The sequence below is a fragment of the Pygocentrus nattereri genome, chromosome 30 (genome assembly GCF_015220715.1).
Source record: "Pygocentrus nattereri isolate fPygNat1 chromosome 30, fPygNat1.pri, whole genome shotgun sequence".
Taxonomy (NCBI): Eukaryota; Metazoa; Chordata; class Actinopteri; order Characiformes; family Serrasalmidae; genus Pygocentrus; species Pygocentrus nattereri.
Window position 1 is genome coordinate 3179391 of NC_051240.1, and position 12537 is coordinate 3191927.

The 12537-nt window shown below is 38.4% G+C and overlaps 1 protein-coding gene across 3 annotated transcripts in view; it reads right to left on the reverse strand.

Moving 5' to 3' along the window:
- Positions 1-12537, reverse strand: part of palm3 (paralemmin 3) — a 65473-nt gene that overhangs the window by 31801 nt on the left and 21135 nt on the right. The window contains exon 2 of one of the 3 annotated variants that reach the window (XM_017722100.2): positions 12224-12323. The exons of 1 other annotated variant lie outside the window; for it this stretch is intronic. The gene's annotated coding sequence lies outside the window, so the exon portion shown is untranslated. Of the gene's footprint in view, positions 1-2900; positions 2946-12223; positions 12324-12537 lie in introns of those variants that run through there. One more of the 3 variants, XM_037536518.1, reaches the window with a different exon arrangement.

Here is a 12537-nt window from a genome sequence, read left to right on the forward strand (position 1 = left end):
CTAAACTAGAATTTCTGCTCTAATACAGTAGCAAACTAAACTAGAATTTCTGCACTAATACAACAGTAGCAAACTAAACTAGAATTCCTGCACTAATACAGTAGCAAACTAAACTAGAATTCCTGCACTAACGCAGTAGCAAACTAAACTAGAATTCCTGCACTAACACAGTAGCAAACTAAACTAGAATTTCTGCACTAACACAGCAGTAAACTAAACTAGCATTTCTGCACTAACACAGTAGTAAACTAAACTAGCATTTCTGCACTAACACAGTAGCAAACTAAACTAGAATTCCTGCACTAATACAGTAGTAAACTAAACTAGAATTCCTGCACTCATACAGTAGCAAACTAAACTAGAATTTCTGCACTAACACAGTAGTAAACTAAACAAGAATTCCTGCACTAATACAGTAGCAAACTAAACTAGAATTCCTGCACTAATACAGTAGCAAACTAAATTAGAATTCCTGCACGAATACAGAAGTAAACTAAACTAGAATTTCTGCACTAGTACAGTAGCAAGCTAAACTAGAATTCCTGCACTAATACAGTAGCAAACTAAACTAGAATTCCTGCACTAATACAGTAGCAAACTAAATTAGAATTCCTGCACGAATACAGAAGTAAACTAAACTAGAATTTCTGCACTAATACAGTAGCAATCTAAACTAAAATTCCTGCACTAATACAGTAGCAAACTAAATTAGAATTCCTGCACGAATACAGTAGCAAACTAAACTAGAATTTCTGCACTAATACAGTAGCAATCTAAACTAGAATTTCTGCACTAATACAGTAGTAAACTACACTAGAATTCCTGCATTAATACAGTAGTAAACTAAGCTAGCATCCCTGCACTAACACAGAAGTAAACTAAACAAGAATTTCTGCACTAATACAGTAGTAAACTAAACTAGAATTCCTGCATTAATACAATAGTAAACTAAACTAGAATTCCTGCACTAATACAGTAGTAAACTAAACTAGAATTCTTGCACTAACACAGTAGTAAACTAAACTAGAATTTTTGCACTAATACAGTAGCAATCTAAACTAGAATTCCTGCACTCATACAGTAGCAATCTAAACTAGAATTCCTGCACTAAGACAGTAGTAAACTAAACTAGAATTTCTGCACGAATACAGTAGCAAACTAAACTACCAATTCCTGCAATAATACAGTAGCAAACTAAACTAGAATTCCTGCACTAATACAGTAGTAAACTAAACTAGAATTCCTGCACTAATACAGTAGCAAACTAAACTAGAATTTCTGCACTAACACAGTAGTAAACTAAACAAGAATTCCTGCACTAATACAGTAGCAAACTAAACTAGAATTCCTGCACTAATACAGTAGCAAACTAAATTAGAATTCCTGCACGAATACAGAAGTAAACTAAACTAGAATTTCTGCACTAGTACAGTAGCAAGCTAAACTAGAATTCCTGCACTAATACAGTAGCAAACTAAACTAGAATTCCTGCACTAATACAGTAGCAAACTAAATTAGAATTCCTGCACGAATACAGAAGTAAACTAAACTAGAATTTCTGCACTAATACAGTAGCAATCTAAACTAAAATTCCTGCACTAATACAGTAGCAAACTAAATTAGAATTCCTGCACGAATACAGTAGCAAACTAAACTAGAATTTCTGCACTAATACAGTAGCAATCTAAACTAGAATTTCTGCACTAATACAGTAGTAAACTACACTAGAATTCCTGCATTAATACAGTAGTAAACTAAGCTAGCATCCCTGCACTAACACAGAAGTAAACTAAACAAGAATTTCTGCACTAATACAGTAGTAAACTAAACTAGAATTCCTGCATTAATACAATAGTAAACTAAACTAGAATTCCTGCACTAATACAGTAGTAAACTAAACTAGAATTCTTGCACTAACACAGTAGTAAACTAAACTAGAATTTTTGCACTAATACAGTAGCAATCTAAACTAGAATTCCTGCACTCATACAGTAGCAATCTAAACTAGAATTCCTGCGCTAATACTGTAGTAAACTAAACTAGAATTCCTACACTAATACAGTAGTAAACTAAACTAGAATTCCTGCATTAATACAGTAGTAAACTAGACTACCATTCCTACACTAATACAGTAGCAATCTAAACTAGAATTCCTGCACTAATACTGTAGTAAACTAAACTAGAATTCCTACACTAATACAGTAGTAAACTAAACTAGAATTCCTGCATTAATACACTAGTAAACTAAACTAGAATTCCTACACTAATAAAGTAGTAAACTAAACTAGAATTTCTGCATTAATACAGTAGTAAACTAAACTAGGATTCCTGCATTAATATAGTAGTAAACTAAACTAGCATTCCTACACTAATACAGTAGTAAACTAAACTAGAATTCCTGCATTAATACAGTAGTAAACTAAACTAGAATTCCTGCATTAATACAGTATTACTAGCATTCCTGCACCAACACAAAACAAAGTAGCATTCCTGCCTCAACACATAGACACACATTCCTGCCTCAACACATAAGTATCAATTAATGAAAATTTGTGATTTCGCTCTTCATTGGCCTTGAATTGTTAATGAGTAATTTAAGACCTGCTTCATAAATGGCACTAATCTCAGATAGACTGCGGCACTTCAGTAAATAAGTGCAGAACCGTTAGTCTGTCTTCTCTGAGCTCAGTGGACACACTGGCGGTCACTCTGCACACTGATGTTTACACAGTGAAAATAAGGAGTGAGTGTGTGCGGAGATGGATGGAGGCAGCAGAGCTCTGATGTTTCATTCAAGGCCGCCAACAGCATTTAAAGTGCACTGGTAGAAAAATAACTTAAGTAACTAGAAACACAAAAGCAGCAGCTCAAAAACACAACTGAAGCACTGAGTGACTTACAGAGCTGCAGTGGAAGTTCATCCAGCATCTATCAGCACAGGCGCTACGAGGCTGAGACTGACGTCCTGAAACGCAACAGCTGCACTGTTTAAGGTGGAACGGACATGTCGAGTAAGAAGCCATATAAGAGACTAATCATTTTACAGCTCTATTCTTCTAAAAGAATCACATCTAATCATTTTATATGGTTTTAAATTAATGCTCATAATATTCTTATTACTGTTAAGCTTCATCAGCTGTTTTCAGAGCACTCTGAGCTGCGACCAGTATGGAAAATGCCACATTCTTAAAACAGACGTTGCTTCAAGGGTTCTTTAGTAAAGAAAATGGTTCCAACCATGAACACTAAGTGAGCTCTTTGCATGATTAAAGTATTGTTTGCATCATGATAGTGTTCTCCAGACTTTCTGAAGAATGTGCTGGAGATGTTTCTATATAGTCTCTCTGATATCTCTTTGAAATGGGTTCTTCATAGGATCCAAATGGGATCTTCCACTGTTACAAGCTTGACACTGTTACAAGAATAATCCTTTCGGGTGCTGTATAGAACCATTACAAACCAAATAAAGGCCATAAAAGGGTTAAACCGTTTCAGCGTTAGTGTGAAAGCAGGTCAGCGCTGGGGCGTAGCTCAGATATGTAGCATTAACAATAATAAAAGATACATTATTTACTCTCCAACAAAAGCTTAACCAACAAAGAAAACCACACCAACCATATCCTCATCACACACACACCACAAGCTAACAGATGCTAACACACATTACATTAACACAAAATAGACTAGTATTCCTGACCCAACACATAGACTAGCATTCCTGCCTCAACATAAAATAGACTAGTATTCCTGTCCCAACACATAGACTAGCATTCCTGCCTCAACATATAATAGACTAGAATTCCTGTACCAACACATAGACTAGCATTCCTGTCCCAACACATAGACTAGCATTCCTGCCTCAACATAAAATAGACTAGAATTCCTGTACCAACACATAGACTAGCATTCCTGTCCCAACATAAAATAGACTAGAATTCCTGCTTCAACACATAGACTAGCATTCCTGTCCCAACACATAAACTAGCATTCCTGCACCAACACATAGACGAGCATTACTGTACCAACACTAAATAGATTAGCATTCCTGCTTCAACACATAGACTAGCATTACTGTACCAACACAAAATAGACTAGCATTCCTGCCTCAACATAAAATAGATTAGCATTCCTGTACTAACACATAGACTAGCATTCCTGCCTCAATACACAGACTAGCATTCCTGCACCAACACAAAACAGACCAGCATTTCTGTCCCAACACATAGACAGGCATTCTTGCCTCAACAAATAGACAGTCATTCCTGCCTCAACACATAGACAGGCATTCCTGCCTCAACACAAAATAGACTAGCATTCCTGCCTCAACACATAGACAGGCATTCCTGCCTCAACACACAGACTAGCATTCCTGCACCAACACAAAACAGACCAGCATTTCTGTCCCAACACATAGACAGGCATTCTTGCCTCAACACATAGACAGTCATTCCTGCCTCAACACATAGTCAGGCATTCCTGCCTCAACACAAAATAGACTAGCATTCCTGCCTCAACACATAGACAGGCATTCCTGCCTCAACACATAAACAGGCATTCCTGCCTCAACACAAAATACACTAGCATTCATGTCCCAACACATAGACAGGCATTCCTGCCTCAACACATAGACAGGCATTCCTGCCTCAACACATAGACAGGCATTCCTGCCTCAACACAAAATACACTAGCATTCATGTCCCAACACATAGACAGGCATTCCTGCCTCAACACAAAATACACTAGCATTCATGTCCCAACACATAGACAGGCATTCCTGCCTCAACACATAGACAGGCATTCCTGCCTCAACACAAAATAGACTAGCATTCATGTCCCAACACATAGACAGGCATTCCTGCCTCAACACATAGACAGGCATTCCTGCCTCAACACATAGACAGGCATTCCTGCCTTAACATCATATAGTCTCGCATTCCTGTACCAACACACAGACTAGTATTCCTGCTCTTACACAGTATACATTAGTATTCTTTCCCCAGAGAAATGCTATTTGGTTGAATGTGAAAGCTGTTTTTGAGCCCGGGAACAGAACAGAGAACCAATCTCTGGTTCTCCTAAAATCGGTTGTCTCAGGGAACTCTGGTGGTTCCACAAAGTATGTGGAAGTTCTCCACTGCAGCGTGTGGGGTTGCGTGTTTGGCTCGTCTTGTGACTGCTTCGACTTATTGTGTTATCTAATTTCGTGATGGCAGTGAAAGGACTCCTGTGGACAGCGGAGAAGACGGTATGCCTCAGATACAGTGCTGTGAAAAAGTATTTGCTCCTCACCCTTTTTTAAAATTGTCACATTTAAATATTTTAGATTAGCCAACTATTTTTAATATAAGATAAGGACATCAGTAAACACAAAATGCATCTTAAAAGCGATCATCCCATTTTTCAAAGATAAAGATTTATTCAAAACCTATATCACCCATGTGAAAAAGTGATAGCCCTCCTAAACCTAATAGCTGGATGTGCCGGCATTGGCAGAAACAACTGCAATCAAACATTTGCAATAACTTGCGATGAGTCTTTTAAATTAAAAGTAGTTTGATGATCTGAACCATTAAATTAGAAGAAACAAATACTTTTTCACAGAACTGTATATAGAGTGATGAAAGCATTCACACGCAAATGGCCACAACCCTAAAAAGTCTCATTAGTTCTACTAGAGTGTTTGTATCCAAAGAAAATAGTAAAAACAGCAAATGGATGAAACTAGTGTCGACCATTCTGCCTATGAAAAAGTGACATTGTGCAGTTGATCTACAATTCAGATGGAATTCTCATGTGTGAATGATGAACATCCCCTCCAAAACGAGCCCAGAATCGGCCCTGGGTGCGGACCCGAATATTCGGGAGAAATGTGAAAACGCCCTGAGAATTCAAATCCTTTTTGAACGTATAGCATTCCAGTTCTGTCTGTACTTACTGGTGCTGTGTGTCTACATGTGTGTGCGTGTGTGTGTGTGTGTGTGTGTGTGTGTGTGTGTGTGTGTGTGTGTGAGGGGAGGAATGAAAAGAATTTGAACTGTTTAGCGAGTCAGTTGTGACGGTGCTGAAAGGTCAACATGAATGTCAAGATGCACAAGGAGCAAACACAGCCTTCCAATATAATTCTGTGAGAGGGGAAAAGTCACAAACCACAACACATCCATCATAAAACCTCAGAGAAACATCTCAGCAGTGTGAGTGATCTCTCACTCTGTCCATCACTCCATCCCACACTCTCTAAAACCTGACCCACACTGTGGGATAATCCAGCTGATGTTGGAGCTAACTCTCCCTACTGACAGTTTTAAGAAGATTTTAGTTCTAAAACATATTTTTAAACTCCATTCATGGTGGAGGGATATATGCAGGGCATTGTAAGGCAAAATACCCCCCAAAGAAAACAGATTTTCCACAGTTTTAACATCATCACCATTTAAGAACTGATCTTTACTTCTCATCATCAATGGACAAATGGGACTTGGACTACACTCAAATTACATTAACGTACATTAAAAGTTACAATCTCTACAAAAAGCTCAGAGCAACTGTGTGGATCATATGAACATTATAGAGCTTTTTAAATGAAACAGTAGAAGCCGTATCGCCCCCTACGCTTCCTGTAGTGTATTACAGTCTGTCAGAGTGACTGTGTGGATTATATGAACATTATAGAGCTTTTTAAATGAAACAGTAGAAGCCATATCGCCCCCTACGCTTCCTGTAGTGTATTACAGTCTGTCAGATCGACTGTGTGGATCATATGAACATTATAGAGCTTTTTAAATGAAACAGTAGAAGTCGTATCGCCCCCTACGCTTCCTGTAGTGCATTACAGTCTGTCAGAGCGACTGTGTGGATCATATGAACATTATAGAGGTTTTTAAATGAAACGGTAGAAGCCATATCGCCCCCTACGCTTCCTGTAGTGTATTACAGTCTGTCAGAGTGACTGTGTGGATCATATGAACATTATAGAGCTTTTTAAATGAAACGGTAGAAGCCGTATCGCCCCCTACGCTTCCTGTAGTGTATTACAGTCTGTCAGAGCGACTGTGTGGATCATATGAACATTATAGAGCTTTTTAAATGAAACAGTAGAAGCCGTATCGCCCCCTATGCTTCCTGTAGTGTATTACAGTCCGTCAGATCGACTGTGTGGATCATATGAACATTATAGAGCTTTTTAAATGAAACAGTAGAAGCCGTATCGCCCCCTACGCTTCCTGTAGTGTATTACAGTCTGTCAGAGTGACTGTGTGGATCATATGAACATTATAGAGCGTTTTAAATGAAACAGTAGAAGCCGTATCGCCCCCTACGCTTCCTGTAGTGTATTACAGTCTGTCAGAGCGACTGTGTGGATCAGATTAACATTATATAGCTTTTTAAATGAGACAGTAGAAGCCATATCGCCCCCTACGCTTCCTGTAGTGTATTACAGTCTGTCAGAGCGACTGTGTGGATCAGATTAACATTATAGAGCTTTTTAAATGAAACAGTAGAAGCCGTATCGCCCCCTACGCTTCCTGTAGTGTATTACAGTCTGTCAGAGTGACTGTGTGGATCATATGAACATTATAGAGCTTTTTAAATGAAACAGTAGAAGCCGTATCGCCCCCTACGCTTCCTGTAGTGTATTACAGTCTGTCAGAGCGACTGTGTGGATCCATGTGAACATTATAGAGCTTTTTAAATGAAACAGTAGAAGCCGTATCGCCCACTACGCTTCCTGTAGTGTATTACAGTCTGTCAGAGCGACTGTGTGGATCAGATTAACATTATAGAGCTTTTTAAATGAGACAGTAGAAGCCATATCGCCCCCTACGCTTCCTGTAGTGTATTACAGTCTGTCAGAGCGACTGTGTGGATCAGATTAACATTATAGAGCTTTTTAAATGAAACAGTAGAAGCCGTATCGCCCCCTACGCTTCCTGTAGTGTATTACAGTCTGTCAGAGTGACTGTGTGGATCAGATTAACATTATAGAGGCTTTTTAAATGAAACAATGGAAGCCGTATCGCCCCCTACGCTTCCTGTAGTGTATTACAGCAGATGAGCTATCGTCTCTGACTTTACATCTACAAGGTGGACTAACAATGTAGGAGTGTCTAATAAAATGGACAGTCATTGGACTGTTTAACAACATACACTAAAACACCAAAACCATATCAGTGTCAGTGCAGTTCTAAGAGTGATCATGATTAGGCCTTGTTGATATGCTAAACATGTGTATAAGTGTGTTATATTAGAAGGTGTGATATTCAGTTATATAACAGTTTTTCAATGCTTGGTTACACCCCTCAGAAATCTGTCAGTGCAGCGGGTGAGGGTCAGTCCTGAGGAAGAGGAGGAGGGAGGAAAGATTAAAGGTGAGAGAGCAGGACAGCGTTCCTGGATCCTTTGTGGACAGACAGCTTGTCCACTTTGCCCCAATTAGCGCCAAGCGGCTCTACAAACTTTACTCTACAGGATCAGTTGGGCTTAAAGCAATATTTCCTGCATCTTCCATGTGCTTCTCTCTAATTAAAGGGGAAATTCCACTTGTTTTTCAAAACACCTGGATAATTAAATGATGCAAAGAGAGTTGTTTGGAGTGGTTTGGTGTGAAATGGTCTGTTATACCATAGAAACTTACAGACTCAAAATTGTTCAGAGCAGTGGTGATAGGAACTAGATACACTGAATATGTAAAGGCAGTAAATACACTGCCTGATGTCTGATTCACTCTCTGTCTTTAAATCCATTCATGGTGAAGGGATACATGCAGGAGGCAAAAGAGTCTCCAAAGAAAGGTTTTGTCATTTTAATCTAATCATCTTGAATTCTGGGTAGGCCTTTCAGGCAGTTTAAGAATGCTTTAAATCACATTTAGTTAATAGATAGTTCATGATTTCACTGGGAAGCCATTCGTTAAAAACATTTAACATTTCTTGTGGAGTCCCACAGGGTTCAGATTTGGGCCTTTGCTTTTCTCTCTGTAATGTTACCTCTAGGTGATGTCATTAGTATAAATTTTTAAAACCAAGACTCTGTTGACATGCTGACCAGGTGTGCGTCAGATTGTACTTCAATAAAATCATGAAAAAAAAAACTAAAATATTGATCCTCAGTACTAAATTTCAGAGAACGCTTTATGAGATGTTCAGTTCTTTAGTATCGCAAGGGTTCCCCTTTAACTATTGAGTATAAAATAAAGTCATGGGAAAGCTGGTTTTCTGTGATGATCTGTGCTGCTGTCATCTCTGGTAACTATGTGAACAAAGATGCATCTTCAGAAAAAAGTGGAGAAATCGACCCATTTCGATTGATGTTATCAATGATGTCATCTACTGTAAGCAAAACTTTATTCCAGCACACAACAACATCCAATTCATTTACAGTTTACATTTTAGCAGCTACATTCTTCAGTTTTTATAACACAGTGTCCATCTGCTGTATCTGTGATCAGGGATGCAGCCAAGGGGTGGCCAGTGCCAGCCTCCTGGGAAGCATTGCTTCAGTTCTACAGACAAGACGTGAGTGGTCTAATGAACCTACTGGACCCTCTGAATGTCTAAAAACAAAAAACAGACTCAAATACAGATTAAGTTTATCTGCTTCTCCCACAATCAGCTTAAGTCTTTGGTGTTCTTAACTAACTAGAGCTGCAGCACTGCTCTGCCTCAGGGTGGCGCTGTAGCAGACTAGCTCGCCTAATTGGTCCTTTTTAGTCTAGAAACTGTAACTCTGCCTGGATTCCTCTGAAAACCTTTACAATGTGCTGCAGCAGATCCGTAAATCTGAAAACTTGCCCAGTTTCCCAAGAGTTTGTTGTAAAGAGTGACTGTTCCTCATTTCTCACACTGAAGACAGAAGAGGAGATGAGTAAGATCTCAGTTAATGTGAGGAAGGGCGCACCACCACACTAGAACAGAGACTTTACAGAAAAAGAACTAATAAACCAAACATTTTGCTGCCATTGAAGCATAAGCGCTGCTATGGTGAGTGAGTTAGCAGCCAGCCAACAGGAACCCCCAAATACCAGGGGGGATTTCACACACTGACTATATAGAACATGTTCTCCATCTATCTGAGAACAAATTCACCACGCAGAGGCCCACTCAAGCATTCAAGTGGTTCAGAACATAAACAGAACCACCGCCTTTACTAAAAAACCCTTGAAGAACCATCTTTTCAAAGTGTACATGGTTATGGTGACATTACTGTGACTGAGTTGCTCAGTAGACATCATTTATATTCAGCAGAAAAAAAATCTCAATAAATATTTTTCACAGAACACAACGCAAAACAGGACATCACTGCCAGTGTTTCTACAGTGAAAGTGCATGTAAAATGTGATTAAGCAGTTCATAACATTTATTATATTGTCTTCACAGAATTTCTGACCATATTAATAATTTGCCCAGTGAACATCAGCAGTGCTGCCCTGTGAGCTACAGTATATGAAGCAGGATATACGATGATGAGATGAGATTACTATCAAACAAGAGTAACTAAACACTTACTCGTATCGCATAGTAGCATCTGTCACTTATCTTGTAATCTAAATTCAGCTAAATTCATGCGTTTGTTTAATAATGCAGAGTAGATTTCATCAGAAGTGGATCCAGTGCCGAGTCCAAGTTCCTGCTAATGCAACAGTAAACTAGTTTGTTGCCTGACCAAATATCACTCTCTCACCCGGACACGTGTTTTTTTTTGTTCTGTCTTGTTTTTGTTTTTGTTTTGTTTTTTTGGGGGGGGGGGGGGGGGGGACATTAATCCATTAAAGGATTTAATGTTTTTGCATTTTCTAAATCTGCAGTAGCTGCTCTGTTTAAGTCAACACTGTACTTCCATCACTGCATCTTGTCAAGTGAAACTACACTGGCAGAGAGTGTTGCTGGTTTTAAGCAAGTTAAATTGTCTGCCAATATAGTGAGACAATTTATCTTAACAAAATGACCTAAAACAAGTAAACAATGTCTAGAAATAAGGTAAGTAATCCTAAATTAAGCCTTAAATTCTAAATTAAACAATCTCAACAGGAGAAATATTAGACTTACTGACTATATTTAGGATAATGTTGCTTGACAAGATGTCATTATTTGGTGCATTGATTACAGTGAGATGAAAAATAGCTGCTTTGTGGGCGTCAATCAAACACACTGTCTGTGCAGAGTTTTAAGCCCCAAATGAGCCTTATATTATTTTTCAACCCCCATAATCTAACAATAACTCAATCGGTTTGCACTGAAGTCCCTGTAGTTACAGAATAACACGCCTTAGTGTGTAACAAGCCTGAGATTTTAAGGGGTTAAACGTTAAATATATCATCTATATTATAACATTTTATCAACATTGTATCTTCCACTCAGTGTGCGTTAAATGTCTGTGTTTGACTGTGGGCGACTCAATCGGTCACCGTGACACATATCAACAATCTGATTGGTCGTTGCTCATTTGCATAAAGTTTGACCAGGGAACAGTGGTCTGATGTTTTAGTTAGATGTTATAGAACTGCACGACAGGTTCTGTTTAATGTGAATTAGTCTATTATAGATAGGCCTATTATAGATTTAGTGTTGTATTTAATACAACTAGAGGCAAGTCCAAGTCAAGACCAAGACTTTTAGGGGCTGAGTGCAATCAAGACCAAGATTTGTAGTAGTGGATTCTGAGTCTAGACCAAGACTTTTAGTAGTCAAGGCTGAGTCAGTATATATATGTATTATTAATTATTATAATATTACAGTCTTAGTCACACTTCGCATTGTAACTGGATGCAGGTTCTTCTGTTCCTTTCTCCTGTAAAACTTATTCAGAATCTCCACATAAAGCCAAATGAACATAAACTACATCCACTTTTATTATAAAATGACAACAATAATATTCCATAACTATGACTGTTGTAGGAACAAGCTAATAATTTTACACAATCACACTGAATAATGAAACTGGCTAAAAATACAGCAGAAAACAGCCAAAGATTAATTACAACTAATGATGTTCTACCAACGGATTTGTAATCAATGTAATGAGCAGTAAATTTTAAGCTTTATATGTAAAACTAGTTTTATGTGCAGCCTATAAATACAGTAAGACATTTTGACAAAGCAGAATGATCAGAACACAGTTAGTGTGGGTCTTACACAACTGAGTGATGAGCTAAACTGTATAAATAACTTTCTCTACTAAGTTATAACATGGTTATAAGCAAATAAAACTTTAACAAACAATTACTTACAGTGTCGTATACACACAGCAGGTGACAGAATAAAGAAAGCTGTCTTTGTTATTACTCCTTTGTTTTGCAGCTCCGGCTGCCTCTGTCCGTCTCGTCGCAGCTGAAGAATGATGAGAAAAATTGTTTATTCTAGTTTTGTTGATATTCAATAATAATTCAGCTTGCAGTTCCCTAAGACTGAGGCATCAGACTGAGCTGGTCTCGACAACAATCTCCACGTCCACCTAAAACCGAGATCGAGACAAGACAGAGGCTCATTTATGGTCTCAAGACCAAGACCAGACCTGAGTACTACAACACTACTAGCCACACCC